The 21,850-nt window shown below is 40.7% G+C and overlaps 1 pseudogene; it reads right to left on the bottom strand.

Annotated features, from left to right (window-relative positions):
* LOC131575543 (H(+)/Cl(-) exchange transporter 6-like) overlaps window positions 1–19,060 on the bottom strand; it is a 76,646-nt pseudogene extending 57,586 nt beyond the window's left edge.
* Between the last annotated feature and the right edge of the window lie 2,790 nt (window positions 19,061–21,850).

Raw genomic sequence — 21,850 nt, 5'->3', positions numbered from 1 at the left:
TTTTCTGCCAAGTTATAATAAAATAAGGACTGTGACCTGAGCAGGATCTTCTAGAACTAACAGAAAAGGAAAACTAGTCTCAATAAGAGTTCATGATACAAAGTTAACATTAAAAAAAAAAAAAAAAGCAGAATTAAAATAAAAATACAGGATTAAGGCAAAAAAATATGTACAGAAAAGCTCTATGAAGCTCTGTAAGCACCACAGCCCTAGGAAACACATGCTGTTCTCCCATTTTTAGGTATGAGCTGGCAAGGTGCTAACCACTCCATGAACTTTAGAGTCAGCAAGGCACTGCTTCTTAAACAACATAAAATAACTCTTAGGACTTTTCTTAGTGTTTTCTTTATGTCAGGTACTGAATCTTTGCTAGATGATCTTATATTTCATCCTATAGTGTCTTCTAACGTACTGGGTCTTACTGGCTTGTGTTGATGCATGTTTTGGTTTTCATTCCAGAGAGTAATAAGCAGTGTTTTTATGTGCTTAAGTAGTTTGTGCAAGGTTTCTGTAACATAGCATGAGAAAGCCAACAGCTTCCCAATGGCAGGGGAAATGGCTGTCAAACACAGCACTCAGACTCCAAATTGTTAAAACAGTAATTTTTACAAACCCAACCTCTTGCTGGCAGAGGTCCTTTGGAAGCCATGGCATTTCCACAGGACTAATGGGAGTCACACATGGGACTCCACTCCTTGCCCTGCTGGGTTGAAAACTGGATTTTGGTTAAGATATATCATTGCAGTGCTCAACAGCAAAAAGCCACCAACCTGTAAAGAGATGGGGGAGCAAAGCTGTAGCATAAAGTGAGCAGGCTGGGCAGGGGAAAGGCTCTCCCTAAAGCTGAGGAATCTTGTTTTCCTTACTGACCTTACTCACTCTTTCAAACGTGGAAGCAAAAAGCTTGAAGTAAGCATCATCAGGGTGTGTTACCTCAGTAGATGGTGATCAAACAGCTGCCAACAGAAATGCCAGCATCCTGCCACTAAGAGGAGCTGAAATTCAGCTGTCACCAACAGCACGGGCTCCAGCACAGCCCTTTCACCGAGACTCCTCCTCCTCTTCCTCCTGCCCAGGTCAGATTTCACCTCTGATGTGCCAACAGAGAGGCCAAGAGTAGATTGCAGCTCTGACCAAGAGCAGGACTAGGCAGAGGAGGTGGTGGGCTGCCAGAGCACACACAGAACTTCCAGAAATTAAATGAAATGCACTGTTTCTGACCCTATGGAGACGTAAACCACTGGGAAATGTGCATCTGTACCAGTCTGTGGAGAGCTTGCAGAGGCATGTGCCTCAACATACAGTTATTTACATTTTTAGCTCCAAAAGTTTCCTCTCATATTCAAAATATTGTTTTCCTCCCACTATCATGGAGGCTGTCAATGCAAGTCAGGGTGATTGCCTTTCCCTGAAACTTATGTATTTTTGCTGGCTTGGAGTGGAAGCTGCTGAAGGGATGTCGGGGCTGATGGGAGGAGAGCATCTCTATAACCAACTCACTGGTCTTCAGTTGAGCAATCCCATCACCAACAGAGAGAGAAGAGAAAGCAGGATATATAAAAACCCAGATATGGCATACATAAAACATACTGGCAAGTCTGCCTGTAAGAGGGCAGAAGAAAGGGGCTTTAGTGTGCACCAGTTTCCTTAAGGATAGGGAAGATCTCAACACTTAAAAAGACTGGAAAACTCCTCAGAAACATTTCCTCAAAAATAATCGAAATAAAGGAAACTTATGACAAGTAGGCATTCACTAAAAAAACTTGCAGAGAATATCAAATTTGAACAATTTACTACACATGCAGTAGAAAAGTTCTGAAGATTTTCTTTCTTCACATTTAATCATAGAATGGTTTGCATTGAGAAGGATGTGAAAAATCATCTAGTTCCAATGCCCCTGCCATGAGCAGGGACACCTTCCACTAGACCAACCTGGCCTTGAGCACTTCCAGGGATGGGGAGTACACAACTCCCCTGAGTAACCTTGTCCAGTGTCTCACCACCTTCACATCCAAGAATTTCTTCTAATGTCTAATCTAAACCTGCCCTTTTAAAGTTTGAAGCCATTCCCCCTGTTCCGACACTACATGCTCTTGTAAAAAGTCCCTTTCCAGCCTTTCTGCAGCCTCCTGCAGGTATTGGAAGTCACTCTAAGGCCTCACCAGAGCTTTCTCTGCTCCAGGCTGAACAAACCCAACTCTCTCAGCCTGTCTTTATAGGTTATTAGGGTCATAATGTTCTTCATAACAACAAGCTTAAGCTATAACCAAAGCATAAAACTGAAAAGCATTAAAATATTCAATATACAGGAACCCTTCACTTTTCCAATGGCATGACTCTCCCCAAAGACATGTGATACACAAATGGGAACTCCAAAGCCTAGATGTAAAGTGGCCTCATCATATTTTATCAGGACATTTGAGCTCTCCATAGATTGCAAATAAATGCAAAAGCACACCAACACAACTGCTATGTGTCACTAAGCTGATAAATTATCATCAGAGTAGAAGAGCAGTGGGAGAGGGACTCTACAGGTAAGATACTTCAAGCATAAAAACCAAACCAAACAAAGAAAAAACATCTTCTTTACTCTTATATACATACCAACAACAAATACATATATGCATCTTGAAAATCCATGTTTTCTTTACTGTGTTGCACATTATTAAGTACCAGCAGGCCAGATTCACTTTCCCATCCAGCATTTTGACCTGCCCTCATTAGTCTCTGTAAATGTTATATAATTAAGAGAACCATATTATTAACTTACAAAGATAAGCACAGTCTCCAAAAGGTTGCTTGTTTTTCTAAGGGATGATTTTGGAATTGAATTAAAGAACTGCATATGTAATTGATTCATCTTTAAATTTAGGCAAAAAAAGAAAGCTCCTAGAAGACCTCTAAACACTCCAAGGAGAATGGTTAGAATGAAGGCCAAGATATTCATGTGCAGCAACTTCTTAATCTGGGTCAAAGAAAGGAGAAAATTGTTCTGAGCATCCTGCCAGTGACATGAATTATTGCATCCTGTCTCACAAAACCTGATACCTCAAAGTCATTTCCATGGAGGAAATAAATCTTTCCTCTTGATTTAGAGAACTCAGATGAGTTTTCAGCTAATCTCTTCTTGCACACCTCACAGAAGTGGAACCAAGCAGGTAGACACTGGTGTTGGCACACGTAGCAGAAAACTATGATGTACTGCCCTTACCACTGGCACTCAGCACTTCAGACTACATCTAAATAACACAATATAATGGCTTTAATAAGCACTTAAAAAGACTTTGCTGAATCAGAACTTTGCTGAATGTTCATTTCTTAAGTGTCAGTCTGCATCCTTGTGGATTGAGATAATTTATAAGTAAATTTATTTAAGTAAAACTGTGTAAATTCAACCGTTCTAGCTGAGCTAGAACAACTGACAAAACAACAAATCACAGGCACAGAACATAATCTGGCAGCTGTAATGGTAATTATATTTTCTGTTTGACTCCTCAACAAGCAGCAAGGGTGAAAGCAATATCACGTTTTAATTTTATCTTCCAGGCAATAAAATGGGTTCAAGAGGTCATTAATAGTCTACTAAAAGCTGCGAGGATTTTATTTCCCTAGCCCAGGTTTAGAGTTATACACAGCCTTTTGATGAGAACCTGAACAAAGTAAGAGATAATAAAATGTACAAAAAGCTACCTGCCAGGATGCAGGAAGGTCACATGCCATGATTTGCCTGCAAAAAACCCTAAATTGGTGTTATACTGGGGTTAGTGGACGGGAAAAACTGTCAGCTGTCAGCCTGACTTAAATTGCTTGAGTGTGATGTCCTCTTATTGTTCAAACTCACCATGTGGCTGTACTAAACATGGGTGGTATTTCCTGAAAAGAGAAACGCCAGGGTCAAAATCCAGCCAGGCTTCAAGAGCTGGTCCACAGGGTGCTGCAGACAGAATAGCTGGGTCTGGAAGAGGGAGAATCCCAGCAGCCATTCCCAGGCACCAGATGCTCAACATCTGCAGGCACAGTCACAGGGAGCAGGGACAGACTTGGATATATCATGCCTTAGAACCAGGATTGCAACAATCACCTATGTAGGTACTCTGTACACTAAGCAAAACTTTAATAATAGTATTTTTACCAACAGCTGTAACAATACCCATCTTTTTCCAAAGGATTTAAAGAGATCTAATATTTAAGGTTAATATCTAATCTAATATTAAGATTGGCATGCAGAGGGAACAAGCTTAATCTGAAGTAGGAAAAAGATCTGGTTTATTAGCTTCAGGATCCAAATATCTTGGATTATATTTTACTTCATTCCAATCCTGCACTAAAACTAAAAACAGACATACATGATTTTATTGTTTTCCCTCCCTACCTCCATTTTAGCTAGGGAAAAGATATACTGAGATATTTGCTTTTGAGTAAAATATGCACATTACACTGTATGTGTGTGGCAGTAAAGTCAAGAGAGTATTCCACAGGCTGGAAATGAAAGGTGGCATAGCATACTCTTTGTTTTTGTTGTAATATAAACCCCAAGCTTTGACCAGTCATCAAGAAAAAAAAAAAATGGTACCTACAGAGCAAGTTTCACCTTTAGAATTAATCCTATGGCCTATGTAAAAATAAAGTGAAGTTTCCTGAAAATCTCATGCTACAGAGTACAATAAAATCCCCTGGTAACATTATGCTAGGTAGAATGAAGCTAAAAAAACCAAATAATTTCTTGAGAAACATAACCCACATGCTTTCAACTCAGTTTATTCACTGTAAACTGTGTTTCGTTAATGCCACAAAATATACAAGAAACAAAATTTCCCCTGAGCCTCATGTTCAGTGAAATGAAAATGCTTCTGCTTATCTGTACCATATTAAGAGCCAAAAACTTATTGAACCCTGCCAGAAGTTATGTTGTTAATAATTTTAACTAACTTTTCCCTCTAGTAACGCTAAGAGAAGATAGGAGGAGACAGGATCCACTTCTCTTTTTAGAAAACATCCTCAAGTGAGTGTTAAAAGAGCAAAGCTTATTGTAAAATAGCATCAGAAGTGAATCCACTTTCCCCTTGGCATGCAGCTGTTCATTACACAATACTTTGGTTTCAGCAATGAATCTGGCTTCAGAAGGCTTGACCTCTTCCCTGCCCATGTGGCCTCACCTTTCTGCCACAAACTTTCATCTTCTTGGCATGTAACTGCAGCTGTTTGGGAACCTGCACTGTGGGTTGCTCCACAAAAATGATTTGGGTGGAAACCCAATGTCTTCTCCACTTTCCCCTGCTGAACTTGTGATAATGCAAATGTATCAGGGAGCATGCATGCAAGAAACATTGTCCATTTTCCCATGTAGGTATAGCTACATGTGGAAAATGCCATGATCTTTAGTTTCTGCGTTGCTAGAGAGATACAAGCCAGAAGACATTCAGAGATCAATGAAAGTGATTTGGCAATTGCTTTAGGAAAAATTTACCTATCGTAAAAAGTAGCAGAAAGTGGATTGGAGTTCAGGATACCAGTTTATTTCTAGCTCACCAATTGATCTCCAAGTGGGTATTTAGGCTGGAAGAAGTGAAGATCCTGATACTTGCACATCACTTTTTGAATCATTATCATGAGCAATAAAAATGAATGAAAGACATGAAAATAAAAGCAGCTACTTTTAGGTGGACATAAGGTAAAAGGTTGTTTCATGCTGGAAGGAATAAAGCAAAGGCAGCTGAGGCTGAAGGTCACCTCCATTTTGCAACTAGGAACAAACAGTGATTGCATCCTTTCAAATGTTTATTCTGTAAGCACCAAGGAACAGGGGCACAGTACAGCAATGCCTGCAACAACAACAGAGTGCTTGAGCCAACTACAGAAGGGGAGGACAGTCTATTTAAAAGCTTCTCTGCTTTTTCCTTTACTGGATAGTACCTTCTATCCAGCACCAGCACAGAAAACTATCTTATCAATAGCTAATAAGCAAAGAGTAGATGTTTTGTCTGTTCACTGTAATTTAGAACAAAACACTCTGTGTTGTATTTAAGTGATTTCCAGATGTAAAGTGTGAAGGCTTCCATAACCTACTGATCTGACAACTCTGTATCCCAGCTTTCCCCCTTCTCAGTCCCCTCTTCTCCGATACTCCCCCAGCAAAAGCACTGAAAGAGACAAGCCTAAATCCTTGCATCTACTTCCTCCCACACCCACACTGTACCTACCCATAATAGAATTCTTTTCTCTGCTCCAAAAAATCAAAAATGACCCCCATAAACAAACCCACAGAGAGAAGAGAATAGTAAATGCATGGTGAAAGTGGCCACAAAGCATCAGCAGCAGGTTTGCCAGGCCATCCTGATGTCCCACTTCTTCTAAGAAGAGCAAGAGTGTCCTGATGACAGCACAAAATACCGAAGCTATGCCTGCTCATGCACCAGCTATAATGAAATTGGGCCTGCAACAGGCGGAAGAGACAAAATGTGGGTAAAAACACAAAACAAAAAAAAAAGGGTAAAAAAAAAGAGAAACAAAAACCACCATAATTTCCTCACACAGCCTGCTGGTATATTATGGGGTTATTACAGTGCCTTGCATCTCCAGGATGTGAGTTCAGACGTGTTTGCCTTGACAAAATCCTCAGCCCTACAGCACCATTTGGGTACCACAGGTATCATGTGACAGTGATGCTGCTGAACTAGCACCAAACAGCCCAAAAACAGGCAGATGTGCCACTTCCCATCCTGGAATAGTGCCCTCCCAGGACTGAGACACTGCAGTGAAAAAATGGTAAGACAGCTTGGGATTCACTAGAGAATAAGAGTACAGTCCTGAAGCCTGAAGGCTCAACATGCTGCCTCAGTCTGTAAATGTCTGAGAAGCCCACATGGAATATATATGCCTTGTCTCTCTCCCCATAAAGGTGTGGAGCCCACATATGCCCCAAGGAGCAACTCCAGCTAGTAAGCAGCACTAGAAACTCAAATAGCAGAGATCTGCACTGTGAGCCAGTTACAGTAAAGGGGGAGGGGAAAAAAACAGGAGGAAAAATAGGGGAGGAAAATAAGTATAGTATTATAAAAAAAGCATTAATGGAAGTATTCCTTAAAAATTTATATTATATATTTTCCCACACATGACATAATTTTCTTTTCAAAACACCCATTTTGTTCTATTCTGCATCAGACAAATGCTACATTTTTAAAGGAGGTCACAGTGTGCAAAACAGAGAGAGGGTTTTAGAAGAAGGAAATAAAATTATGCTTGAATTCTGTCTTAGAAAAATAGACTCAAGTCCAACCTTTGCAGGGGTTACTGGAGTGATGCTGATACATCTAATGAACTAATCAATACTGCTCAAAAGCTTATAAAACTTGCATCCTCTGGATGTGCTACTTGACACCTTTGGGGTAATTTGTAGACATGCTGAGCGTTCGGTACCAGCTGAAGTCAATGAGTGTAAAAAACACTTGAGTATTTGAAATAGTAACAAATGGCAAATTCTCAGGAAAAAAAAAAAAGAAACAAAAAAAAATCGGAGTCACGTCTAAATGTCATCTGGAGGCCCTTTTAACTTCTCTGTAGTGCTCACAAGTTTTATCAGTACAAGGACAGGTAAGAGTGAGAATAATGGAGAGAAAGTAAGGGAAAAAATTAAAGGGTCAAGCCCTTAGCAAAACTCACAAAGCTACAAAAGTCACACAGGTAACTTCATGTCTGATTTCCCAACTGACAGATGTTAAGACACTTCTGTGCATGGATTTTTACTTACATGTGGTACTTTCCCAGCGACATTGTTTCCAGGAGAAGGGAACTCAAGAGGTACAGCATGTCTCAGCAGTAGCTGGGCAAGCTTTCCTTGGACATCCCCAACTTCTTGCTCCAGCCAGCTGTACGTGCTACATGTCCCACCAGTGGTGGACAACACCAGTGTTTCATCAAGAATGAAACTGGACCTTCCCAACACATCCAGTAGAGCTCTCTGATGGTGGAATGCCTAAAGTGCCTTCAACAGCCTAATGCTTGCTGAGTTACTGCTCTGTTTGTGACTGTACCTGGAGTGGGTACCTCTCTTGAGCCTGTTCAGCACCAGAAGGCACCAGGAGAGAGGGAGTTTGTCAGCATTGTCTTTGTAAAGTAGTGAAGTCTCACTTAGACTGGCATTTGTCTCTGCTACTCACCAACAACCCGCTCTGTGAAGGAGACTTCCATACAACCTGCTTCCCTCAGGATGGTTCCTAACTGAAAGCTAGTGCTTCCTCCTCATTAACTGGATCCTGCAGAGAAAAACAAACATTTCCTCCACCTTTCTTACCACAATTGCTGATTTCTCCCATGAGTAACATTTTGTTTAACCAGCACATCTCAGATATATTTAAATGACAATCTTAAAATGCTAAAGGTAAAGGACATCCCGTATCTTCCCTATGATGCTTTTTGATTTATTTTTAAGCTTCAGATAGTTCACTAGTGACTGTTCATTTGAATTCTATTTTTTGAGGAAATTAACACACAGGATTCCTTTTTTTTATCCTTACTTTAGAAAACCAAACAAGGTTTTGTACATTAGCATGACAATAAATATCATCCAGATGTCATAAAGTGGTTGCAATTTCTTTTCCTGGAAACTAATGGGATTAATTTCAGTAGAACTGTTCAAAAGAGAGAGTTTACCAGCATTATCACACAGAGCAGAGAAGAGCCAGACTAAAAAAAGTGTCACAAAAAATTTACTTTTTCAAAACTCAAAATATAAAGCAAAGACCCCCTGTGAACATTGGGCAATCCCCATAATCTCTTTTTTCCTGGGACAGCATTATTAATTTAAGGATGAAGTCAATGTGTAAACATCCTGCTTTTCTCTCCCTCCTTATATAACCCAGAAAGCAATGAAAAATGTCTTTTGTATTAATGTATGAAACAACTCCAAAGTTGTTTAATTAAACAAATTTCTTCTAATTAGAGTGCATGGCTTTTTCCCCCTTCCAAAGTGAGAAACAGCAGGAATGCTGAAAGATTGCTGGTGCAGCATCTCTGTTTCCCTTCCAGATGCAATGGGCTCACCAGTGACTCACCAGGCACCCCTGGGACATCGAGGGCAGGGGTGGGGTGGCCCTCACAGAGCCTCACATCTCTGCCCCTCACTTCCTTATCAGCTGATAGATCAGGAGGTGGATGCCAATGGTGTCCATGGCTCAGGCCACAGCCCAGGAGAGAACTAAAGTTATGTTGTATAATTGAGAGCACTCTTTGGTAAATTATTCATAAACCAGTTAAAGGTAGAGGAGGACTTAGCCAGCATGCAGCAGCAAAGCCAGATTGGTTTCAACAGATTTAAACATGGAAAATTCTGAACATATCTTTTAAATATGCAAAGTCCCATTGACATAAAGGAGGAAGCTACTAAAGACTATCAGGCTCTTGACTCAGAGACTTAAATGTCTCTTTTGCAAAGATGATGGTAGTCTATGAAATGCCTGTGAAGAATTGCATGTTAATGTCTGCCCAAGTGTGGTGACACATCAGACTAGAGCCCATCATTTCAAGCATCCATTCCCAGGTTAACAACCACGGCAGCCAGAACAGCCCTACTTCTAACAGAAGATGTGTGATGATTTAAATTATTACAGTGTGTTCCCAGGCAGCACTTCAAATTACATTTAAATGGGGAAAAAAAATCCAAACCCTTAGTGGAATGAAAAATCTATTCATTGTATAATCTTGGAAGACTTCACTACAAGACTTAAATTAGGAGCCTTAATAAATCTCTCAGAGGCTTTTAGCAACTTACGTTGTGTTTATGTTTAATAAAAACGGTGGAGGGTTCCAACTAAATTAAATTAAACTAGCTCTTAATTCCTGTGTTTTGAAAAGGCATCACACTGATACTGTGATGACTTTATTCATGGAAATATGATTCAACTCTTTGGCTCACAAATCACTGTTACCAACCCAGTACGAAGGAAAAAAAGAAATCCCAGCTGTAGCCTCTGAGCTCCTGGAGACAAATGTCTGAAAGCAAAGAAAACAAAAGAAACCAAAAGGGAGAGCTAACCCTTGGGATCATTGTCTAGAAGGTTTGTGGCCACCTCTGACTAACCATGTGCTCCTTTTTTGAACATCTGAGTCATCCCCTAGGGTGCTGCACCTCTGTGCAAATAAATAAATAAGTATAAACCCAGAGAGCAATAGAAAATGTGAATGTTTGGTGTGGAGGAACACGTTTGGTCAGGATGGTGAAGAGGAGAGAACAAACCTCAAGAATGAATACTTTCCAACCCCAAAACGGATCAGAAATAAAACAACAAAACAGCCAACAAATACAACAAACAATCTATATCCTTTTAGCAGAGACCAATTTTACCATCTCTGCTCAAGATACACTTCCAGATAGATAATGAAGTGCAGCAGGATTCTCCTCTGAATGATGAATAAATGAAATTATGTCACTTTCCAAAACAAACAAAAAACCACAAAATCTGGCCTGCAGTTACCAAGTTTGATTGTATTGCAACACAGTAAATTTTAAGATCCTCTCTGACCTACACAGGAGGACCAAGCAAGCCTCCTCTATCCCCCTCAGAGGGCCAAGGGCATCAGCAGGGTGATGGGGATTCTCTTCCTTTGTATGCAAGAAGGTGGCATAAAAATATTATCCTTCAGAAAGATTATAAATTCTACTTGTCCCCACCTAGAAACAGAGTGTAACGCTACTGCATGAAAATCAAGCAGCTCCAACCCAACTTGCAATCTCCACCTGGTTCCTGAGGCTGCCCTCAGCGGGCACTGGTGGCTGCTGTGTTCCCAAGCTGGAAACACAGACCCCATCAGCCTGCACCCTGCACAGGGCACTTCTACAGGTGGCTTTAAAATTACTGTCCCTGTTGTGTGAAGCCACTTGACACTCGCTTTTTTTTTACACAGACTTTGCACAGGTAAAAGCAGTTACACGAGATGTAAAGCTGTGTGGCAGGTGGCTTTTCAGAAACTACACTGACTACAGTTATCCAGGTAACTGAGCATCACTCAGTGAATCATACCAGGGAACCAAGCCAGTGTTTAAAACACACAGCAAACAATTATTTTCCTTCACTGCATGGCATGAATAGCTGTGCTAATGAAAAAGCGATGGGGAAGAGCACAGGTGAAAAAAGCTCCTTGTGCAAGGTATTTTTTAAGCCAGTGCTGCTATTAAGACAGACATTGCAAAGCCATACCCTCATCCTGGTAGTTTTAACATTGAGAATTGCTATTTCTCACCCCAAATGGATCATGGGACCTTCCGGCTCACAGAGGAGTCTGTAGGCTACAGCCAACATGCATGAGAGAAATGTCCCTAAAAATGTCTTGATGTTAAAATGATATTGAATAGAAGTGCCATTCAAACTACCCAATAATTTTTGGCAAGGCAGACGGAGAAGCTTCTGGCAAAAGAACTGCAAAGGGAAAAAAAAAAAGAAACTGTCAACAATTATTAAAGTTGATGTGTTAGATGTGTCTATAGACAAGTTTTCAGTGTGACCCTCACCCTGCTCTGTGCACAAACTTTCCCAGAACTAGCAGACAACACAGAGGCCCATATAGCTTCTGGCGATGCACAAAAACTGAAGCTCCTGACAGTGTTCCTAGACACATACCGGGGCTAATGAGAGTGGAAAACGACTGACAAGGGCCCCTGTCCCAAGCCCCAACCTCCTCCTGATGCCTAAAGCCCATCAGCCTCTGGTCTTTGCACAGGCTGTCTGTGGGGCAAGGTGTACATGTGAACCTCTGTGATTTGTCCAGTCAGTTCAGTCTTTAGGAAGCGTAAACCTGCTTGGTTGTCGTATGCATAACAGCAAACTCCCTTTTCCTACTGTTGGTGGATTTCGGGGTAAGTCTAGTAAAATATTCACTTTTTCTCTCGCCTATGCTGTTAATCACCTGTCTATAATTAAATTGAACACAGCAGGACAGTAAATGACACCTTTAGTGCCTCATAAAGTACTAACCTGGGCCACGTGCAATACCCATATAGCACAGCTAAATGATCAATCTAAAACCAACAGGAACTTTTATATGGATGGTCTTTGGCTTAGACCCCTTCCAAACACTGAGTTTTCATGAGTTATACCAGCTGCCGTTTGTATTTATTTTATAAACACCACATGCTAAGTGTAAATTGCATCACCACCACCACTGATTTCACCCCAGACACTTTTATACAAGTTATGGGTGGTGGAATCCAGGTTTAGGCTAAAGGCCAAGAAGGACTCTCCAATGGGGTTGTATAATAGAGGCTACTTTTTTTCTTTTTTTTTTCTTTTTTTTTTTTCTTTTAATAAAATAGTGAAACAACAAGTATATGGAAGAGTAAAATATTTGGTTTATCGCCATGTTACTGACTCGTTGCATAGGATATCTAACACTTGTCAGCACAGAACCCAGAGAGAGAACCACCAGCCCAGACAGAAGCACTCACAACCAGATCATCAACACCCACAGACCAGGTCCAGTTTTTCAGTCATCTTTTGTACTACAAATTTCTGCAGGCAGAAGATACATGATAGGAAAAAACCAAAACAAGCAATGCAGGCTCTTCAGAAGGAAGGGAGTGAATAAGAGTAAGGTGAATGATGATTTTCAGAGTCAATTCATGGGTTTTTTTCCAGGACTTCCTGCCCATCTCTAAAAACACTAGAAAGGAAACTCAATGTCCTTTTCAGGGCAGAAGCAGGGTTCAAATACCATAAGAATAAGCACAAAAACATTCTCTGGTGTCTTCAGGCATTTTACTTGAACAGAGCCTTCAAAGTCTTAGATCAGTAATTACCTTAATGAATTTGCAGCTATTATTAGTAGACAGAATGTGAGCAAGCTGTTTCCTGCTTTTATTTTAACCAGAAGGACATCTCTCATACTGGACATTCTCACATTCAAAATACATCTTTTGGTCACCCCAGGTTTTTGGTTTGTTTGCTTGTTTGCTTGTGTTCGGGCTGACCACAGGCGTGCTGTCTCCAGACTTCCTCAACTCCCACACACTTTGCTGCCTTCCACAGGGCTCAGCTCTGACATGTTGTGGGTGCAGGTCAAGCACATCCCTGGCACTGCTGGGAAGGCTGTAACTCTGTGACCTCAGAAACCCATCAAGTGTTCTGTAAGCGCATTGTGCAGCACGGACAAACAGCAAAGCAAAGTGCACAAAAAAAGTTTTGCTCATCTGCAGCCGAAGGAGATATTCAGATGGGAAAATCTTCCAGGCCAGGAATTCCATGTTTGTACTGATGTCAGAGCTTACCTCCTGCCCTTCTGTATTAATAATACAATAGGACAGATTTTATAACATAACAGGACCAAGAATGTAACAGTTGTTGTGATGACCTGGAGTCAAAGTGTGGTTTCTTTCTATGTATTATTTACTTATACTTTAGTGTGTATATATGTATGTTTGTATATACATACAAATGCATATATACACATTTGCATGTGTATTTATCCACTGTTTATATATTTTATAAACATACATGTAGTTTGTATATATAAAAAAAGGGAAATAATATTCCAAGAGGATTATATAAGCTTTCCTCAAGGAAAACCTAAACTTGTTCATTCTTTTAATATTTTCTCTGATATATCCAGCTTCCATCTGTTCTGCAGAATAACTTTTCCCTTGCATTTCTGTGAAGTGATTGAGATCTATCATTCAGTACCTGGCAGTATTATTCCATTATCTTGAGTTCACAGAATACTGGAGGACACATCCATGTCTCCACTGCACTGGAGAGCCAGAACTGGGCCCCATACTCCAGATGTGGCCTCACCAATGCTGAAAAGAGGGAAATTATCACTTCAGCCTGCTGATAACAGTCTGAATGCAGCCCAGGAGGCTATTGGCTTCAGTTGTGGTCTATCAAGCACTGCTCCCTTTTGTTTTAAATTTTGTCTGCAAGTTTGCTGAGGGTGCACCAAAATATTATCATATGATCCAGATCATTAATGAAAATATCCAACAGTGTTTGACCCCAGGACTGACCCCTGGGGCATACCCTTGACGACCAGTCTCTGGCTGGACTTTGTGTCACTGATCATAATGCTTCGAGCCCAGCAGTTTTGCCAGGTGAATCCATCTCACTGCCCAAACATCCAATCCATACACCATTAGTTTGTCCATGAGATTGTTATGGGAGACAGTGATGAAAGCCTAACTAAAGCTGAAATAAAGAACAGCCACTGTTCCAGTCATGTCATCATAGAAAGTTGTTGTCCAGTGTAAATCCATGATTTTGCTTGATTTGCTCATTGGAATGGATGGCTCCTCACCATGGATGAGTGAGTGGTCCTCTTGTACCCTGGTTCTCTCCAGGATGATCTCCTCTGGGATTCTTCCAAGCAAATCCCTGAACAGACCAAAGTGCTCTCTTGAAGTCCAGTCCTTCACCTTTTCCCGCTCATCTCAGGATCCCATACACCCCAATCTCATAGTTACCGCTGCCCTCAACCCTCACATCCCAGATCAGCCTTTCCTTCTCTGCAAGTACAAAGTCCAGCAGAGTATGTCCCCTCATTTGCTTCTTGATCACCTTATCAGGAAGTTGCTATCAGTGCACCCCAGAAAACTCGCGGATTGCTTTTACCCTGATGTCTTGTCCTTCCAGCATGTATTGAGATGTTTGGCTAGACTCCCACAAGGATCAGGGCCAGTGATCACAAGACCTCTTCCAAATATCTGAAGACAGCTTTGTCTAATTCCTCACAGTTTACAGCAGACATCCACAACACCACCCCACATGTTGGTGTGCCCTCTAACAGAGATCTGCAAGCTCTCAGATGACTCTCATCTCTCCCAAAACAGAGCTCCAACCATTCCCACTTGTAACTATGGTGTGGCCTTCCCAAAGAGCCTCTATCCAGCCACTGCAGTGCTACAATCCAATAGCAGTGTCAGCTACCCCACCACATCTGTGCAGACAAGGAACTCATCTGCCTTGCTCCAGCCTCAGTGAGAGATTCCCAGCCCCAAATCTGCAGAGCTTCACCCTCCTCAGCTGTTTGCTCTGGGCTGTGGCCCTTGCTGAGTCAGGGAGCCAGGGGTAATTTCTCCACCGAGTGCTGGGACCACCTCTGGCAACTCCTTGCCACTGCTGCTGAGCACTAAAGCACTGCCAGCACAGACCTGGCCTCCTCCTGCACAAAGTGTGCTGGCTGCATGCCATGACTGATGCTTGTACAAGCTCCCCCCAGCACCAGCTGTCAGGATTCCTGACCCTGCCTGGTCAGGATTCAGCTGGAAAAAAAGGTCAAAATCCCCTTCTCACAAGAAACTCTTCAATATTTATACCATCTACTATAGGTATCACAAGCCAAATGAAAATTTTACCATCTGCTTCCTTCTACAGATGAGGAAAAGCAAGCAGTCAGGGGCAGAGATGCCTTAACACTTATATTGGTTTTACCCATTCAGTGATTTTTACCACCACCATTCCAGTTATCACAGAGCTAATGATAGCCATCAAGGACAAATTAATAATTCCACAATAATCTATTACTGAAAATATAGTTGACCCAGACATAGAGTGAAATAATATGTCTGATAGCAGGTCCACACTCACTAAGTACCTTAATGAAAGTTAATCCCTTCCCTTGGATATCACCCAGACCTAAAGCATCACATGCCTCTGGCATACAAGGAGGAAGGCCACAGCATTTTAAAGACTGCTTTCATCAATCCCATAAAAAGAACAAAATCAGATATTATACTGTACTATAGGCCAAGCTGTAGCAAAGGACACCAGCGTGTGCGTACACAAAGGACCACAAGGGGATCTGATCTCCATGCTCTCATCCACAGGCAGCACCTTCAGGCAGTTAAAACTTGACACTGTGCATTTTCTAATAAACTAACACAGAAAATGTCACTCTGACTTCCTCTTGCTCACCTGCAGGTAATTTTCCACCAGGTTCCATTTCAATTTGATGAGAGACTTAATTATCTGCTGAATCAAAAACCCAGCAACCCCACTGCTGTTCCAATTAGCCCCATCAGCAGCCATCGATCCTGATCTTTTCTAGAAACAGGAAGACACAGTTAGTTCTCAGAGCATAACACAGGGTTATTTGCCATGCTGTCTCTCACAAAGACACAAATTCCATTTTTAGAGCATTTTGATTATTACCTGTGACTGCCTGAGCGACAGGCTGATGTTGCCAATATCTCTTTTAAAAGTGTACAGGTAACAAAGATTTTCCTTCAGGTGAAAGCCATTTTCATTTGGGTAAGGAATACAGTTGGATTTTTTGGTTTTGGATTAGGGTTTTTTTTAATACAGAAGTACCAATTCAGTCTGGTCTCTGATGTTGAATGCTTGATGTCATATCAAAATCAATTATATGACCCAGTAATGAAACATTTGGTAGAGCACTCTGAACACATTTCAAAGTAATCCCTGTTTCCTTCGACTGCAATAATGCACTGAGCACATATCATGTAAATGTGCACTTTTACCTCCAGTTTCTGTCCTTCCTGAACTTACACCTCTCTAATAACTGTGGACCAGTAATAATGACAGATATATTTTGATATCACCCAGGACTAGAGCAGGCCTACTGAGATTCAAACACCGTGGTTCCTACAGATTATGCTGAGAGAAAAAAAAAAAATTAATTACTTTTAATAGTAATTTAAAAAATTAATTCTAATTTAAAAACTAATTATAATTAATTTCAAGAAGTCTCAGTAAGAGAATATTTGCCCAAACCTCTGCAAAGTCTCTTCCTTTTAAGGTCTATACACCGAGAGGTTAATAATTTCATTCTTTTTTTTGTATATTCAGTAAATTGTGAAGAGCAAAGACATAAGCACTTACAAAATATGCTTTTAATCCCTTGGCCCACTTCTACATTCAAAATATTTTCCTGTATACAGAAACAATAAAAAACATTTTTTTAATTCCTTCTGCTATCAGGCATCTCCCTGGAGTGTCCAAATTACACGTAGCTTTAGAGGTAACTAAACACTATTTAAGGTTTATGTTTAACTAAACATTATTTAAGGTTAAGGTAAGTTTACCTGTATGTTTTTTCTTGCAGTCACTTCTCACAAAAGAAGGGGTTTTTTTGTGTGAAGGCAAATAATCCAGACTTTCATGGGCTAGCAGGCATTCTCTCTACCAAAGCTACTACAGCTCAGATGCCTTCCCCAAGGCAGTTTGCAAGTTGGCAGCTTGGAGAGGAGAAAAAGACCCAATGCATGTCAAATGTTTACTGTAAATCAAAATCAGCAGCATTCTGTGTGTTTTCCACCTCCAAGACATGACTTTGGTAACCAAAGAAAGAGTACAAATGGATTTCTGCTGCTTTCCACCAACTGGAATTTGGACCAATTTGGCAAGGTCTCATCTCGAATAATCGTAGAATCACAGGATGGTTTGGGTTGGAAGGGACCATAAAGATCATCTAGCGCCAACCCCTCTGCCTTGGACAGGGACACCTTCCACTAGAACAGGTTGCTCAGAGCCCCATCCAACCTGACTTTGAGCACTTCCACAGATGGGGCACCTATAACTTATCTAGGCAACCTGTTCCAGTGCCTTACCACCCTCACAGTGAAAAATTTCTTCCTGATATCCAGTCTAAACCTATCCTCTGGCAGTTTGAAGCCATTCCCCCTTGTCCTGTCACTACATGCCCTTGTAAATAGTCTGTTCTTCTTGCAGGCTCCCTTCAGGTACTGGCAACTGGGTCATCCCAAAGCCTTCTCTTTTCCAGGCAATGAAGAAATATAAATAGTTCATGGCTGTGAATTAGTGAGTACTAAAGGGCAAGAGAGAAGAAAAGTTCTTTACACAAGTCACATGCAAATTACCCAAAATAAAGTCTTTTGGACCTATGGTTTTGCAACGCTGAAAGTTTCCTTGTAGCCCACTACCCACACTTTTCAAACATAACAACACACAGTCAAGAAGGAAATACTGCCCAAGGCAGTACATCCATGTCAGGATATAGCAATGGCCTAAGTCAAATTTCTTACACCATGACTGGGGTTTTTTGCCAGCTCAGTCAGGCATTTCACTCTAGACACTTCAAAAGTACTACGCAAATTGCAGACTTGGCAACAACCAATCTGACAAAAATGAGAATGAGTTGAAGAGAATTGATCTAGGTGGAAATCAAAGACTGCAGAAAATAATTGCTGCTAGAAGCTGTGTGAATAGCTACAAGCAACAGGAAATGCATTAGAAAAGTTACCTTCCTTCAGATATGGGGAAATTAATCTATCTGCCACCAATACCTCCACAGTGAAGTTATCTGACAACAAATACACATTGTGTGATCAATTAAATCCCTCCAGTCAAAGGTGAATTAAGGAATAGCAGGTGTGTCTGACTGATTATGTACACTAATAATATAAAAAGTGGTAAGCACTTCACAAACAGAAGTTCAGACCTTAGTTTTGTGTTTAAGCACAAAAATGAGATTAGACTGCTAACCTCTGCTTGCACAAAAACTGTGTTTAACTACTCCTGTTCTAAGTTTAAAATGGCACAGAAGAAAGCAGAAGCAAAGCAAGAAAAGCAAGCACCTAAGCAGAGCTCCTGGCTGGGATCCCATCACCATTTCATTCAGGTATGCCAGACTGGCTAACCCAAGGTCTGCATTTAGCCCATTTATTTCTGGAACATGGGAATTTGTATGATGCCATTTTCAAGTTTTGTAAGACCAAATGGTATATGTGAATAGATCTGGGTATTATAAAGATTGCAGCACAAACCAAAATACAAAATCCACTGAACAATACAGATGGGGGATGGGAGAGGAACACTGAAACTAAAGCTACACTTCTAGGGGAAACAGATGAGGCCAAGTCACACTGCTCACAGATGACACAGATATTCCCCATTCCATGTCACAATGACTTGTTACATAAACAGGATACCTTTTTTTGTTACCCAAACAGGAATATCATTCTCATCTGTAAGAGCACACCTGAGCATTTGCCTTTGCTGTCCCCAGCTGCCAGAAAACCAAAGCTGACAACTCCTCTTCCACCAGACTTGGTCTCTGCAGCGGTGGCACAGATGTACTTCAAATTCTCACAAACACCCATTTGCAATCTCATGCATTCAAATTTTAAAAAACAAAATAGAGTAAGAATGTGTTTTCAAACTTTGACCCCTAATTATTTGTTCCCCATGGACTCCTCTGTAGCCAACTTAAACCCACCAGTATACTCACTTATCTGAAATATATTTCATGAACCTCTGAGAAGCAGTGCACAAATGGCCAAGGTTAAAAAGCTAAATGGTGAAAAAGGAAGATTTGAGATTGCATGGGGGCATTGTTGCATCCCTAAGATGCAGGAGTTGAGGCAACTCTCCAAAGGACAGACAAGGCCTTACAAAACACATACATACATGGAGCTTTGTTCATTTATGATGAAACCTAAAGACTGTGAGACTCTGGGGCTGTAAAAGCTTCTGCACCAGACATTTCTCTCCTAAGAATACATACTGCTTAATTAACCTGAAAGAATTTGACCCAAAACCTATGCATTTTGGCTGTCACTCTTACATACACTGACACCTCCCAGTGCATAACACATCTTCATCTTTCCTTTGAAAAGTATTTTAGATTATGTATTTTCAGCTCTGTGAAGTTTGCGTATGGATTGTCCTGCTTTCTGCAATGCTTTTATCTCCAAACATCACACAAGGATCTTTCTGCTTATTCAAGAGCTTATAAAACTCAAGTTTTGCCATGGATAAAGAAATTCAGAGGCAATGACGAAAAAATACCTTCTCAATACTGGAACATAAAACGTCCTCACCTATGTAAGGAGACCTGAGAATCCAGGCTGCAACAAGTTCCCAGGTTTTTCAATAATTTCTGACCTCTGCAAGGCATGCTACCTGACTTAAAAATGATCTTACCTCATCACAGCCTAATCGGAATGGCTGCTTTGGAAACAAGGAGGGAAAGAAGGAATCTGTGTTCATCACCACTAAAAGCTACCTACACACTTCTTTGTGCAAATGCTTTGAGAAGTTATAAATTGAATTTTACTCAGTTAGGAAAGAGTTTTGAAAGGCCAGTGTGGGGAGAACCCATGTTTTTAAGCTGCCAAGACCCCATTTGGGAGCTACAGAGTGGTTGCTCCACTCCCAAGTAGCTTTCATGCAGGCCATGGGACTCTGCAAAAGGGTGATGGCCAAATAAAGAGGGTGGGCAGACACTGGCACAGGTCTCTCTTCCTTGGTTAACATAAGTGGGCTGAGCCAGGCTGCCTTCAGTTAGGACCTGGAAAGTAGCTCCCTTGAAACTAGAAAGACCAGAAAAAAATTGGAGCTCTGCTACTTGGTGACCAGGGTGACAGGCAAGGTGTGTCACCACACCAGAAACGCAACTACCACCTATCAGCAGCTGGCCATTCCAAAACCAAAGTTTTAGGCTAGCTCATCTAAGTCCTCTCCCAAACAACTGAGAAGAAGGAAGAACACATTTTTATTTGCCTAAATGCTTTGTAAGTGTAAGAGTATGTGTGTGCATGCATTACATGTGTTCTTTATCCTTTACAAGACCAGGATGGAATAACCCCAACTAATACTATGAAAATACATAGAGTTGCTAAATTAGAAGCCAGAGCAAATAAAGACTACCCACCAAATGGCAGTAGAGATACAGCATGAATTTAATACTAAGACACTTTGCCACTTGTCTTTAAATAGTACAGACATAAATCAGATTCCAGCTACTACACACAAAAGCACCTGCCACAGAACTCTAATTCTTGCTGTAGTTGAACTAAACCCCTCCTACCTGAACACAAGTTACTTGTCACCCCTCTATCTAGACAGGTCTATAATGTAATTTTAACTCTGTAGTGGCAATAATATAAAAAATCAGGCAAATACTTAGTTGGCATCTCAGTTTTAAGTAGACAGAGAACCATGTACTTTTTAAATGGTGTCAGGAGTTGTATGCATTTAATGACAATAACTTCCTCCCTCTCCAGTGCCCTTCTGTCTTCAGACACAGGCTCATTTATATGATCTGCCCATCTGTCAAGTAAAGCAGTGCACCATTCTTGTTGGCTTCAGTTTTAATACTAGAATCATACAGATATTATGCGATCATACAATCAGAAAAGTACAATAAAGGATTAGAGACTGAGAGTTAATGCTGTTAACACTGCCTGAGTAACACATCAATTCCAAACAAACCTGAAGGTAACAGTGAGAAGGTTTTGAAATGTCAGAAGAAATAGTTTCTACTGTAAAGAACATGAGCATTTCAGAATATATTTTTCAACAGATTGAAAGCATAGTGGTAGAATGAAGAGCTTCTGAAGCAGTACTCTGTTCACAGCATCCCACTCCAAAGATCAAAAACCATTACACTACTAATTGAGGTGACACTCAAAGACTTCAAGTACTGAGTGTTTAATGTGCAATCTGAATGACAGCTCAAGGAAGCAAATAATTATCACAGTCATTGAACAGAGATAATAAAGACATCGTTAACTAGAAACGTCATGGCTATCAACTTTCATATTATTTCAGTATTTCAAAGTTACAGCATTTAAGGAATGAAAGTATAGTACTAACATGGCATGGGAACTTTTCTATAAATGCAACAACTCATACATATGATGCTGACTTAAAAGTCATAGATGTTGAAACATTTTCTGATAACACTGTATTAAATCTCACATAGTGCAAGAGGTTAGTAGTATCATACAATATAGTAAAATTTAATCTGCAAATCTTCAGACAGAAAAACAACGTACATATGACGAGAAATCACTTCAGAAAACACAACCCAAAATGACCTATGACCATCTCCACAAATCCTCAAATTGTGATGTTGTGGCTAGGAGTTATTTTAAATTTCTCAGAAG

Source organism: Poecile atricapillus, chromosome 2, assembly GCF_030490865.1.
Source record: "Poecile atricapillus isolate bPoeAtr1 chromosome 2, bPoeAtr1.hap1, whole genome shotgun sequence".
In the NCBI taxonomy this organism is placed as follows: Eukaryota; Metazoa; Chordata; class Aves; order Passeriformes; family Paridae; genus Poecile; species Poecile atricapillus.
This window is presented reverse-complemented; position numbering and strand designations above follow the sequence as displayed.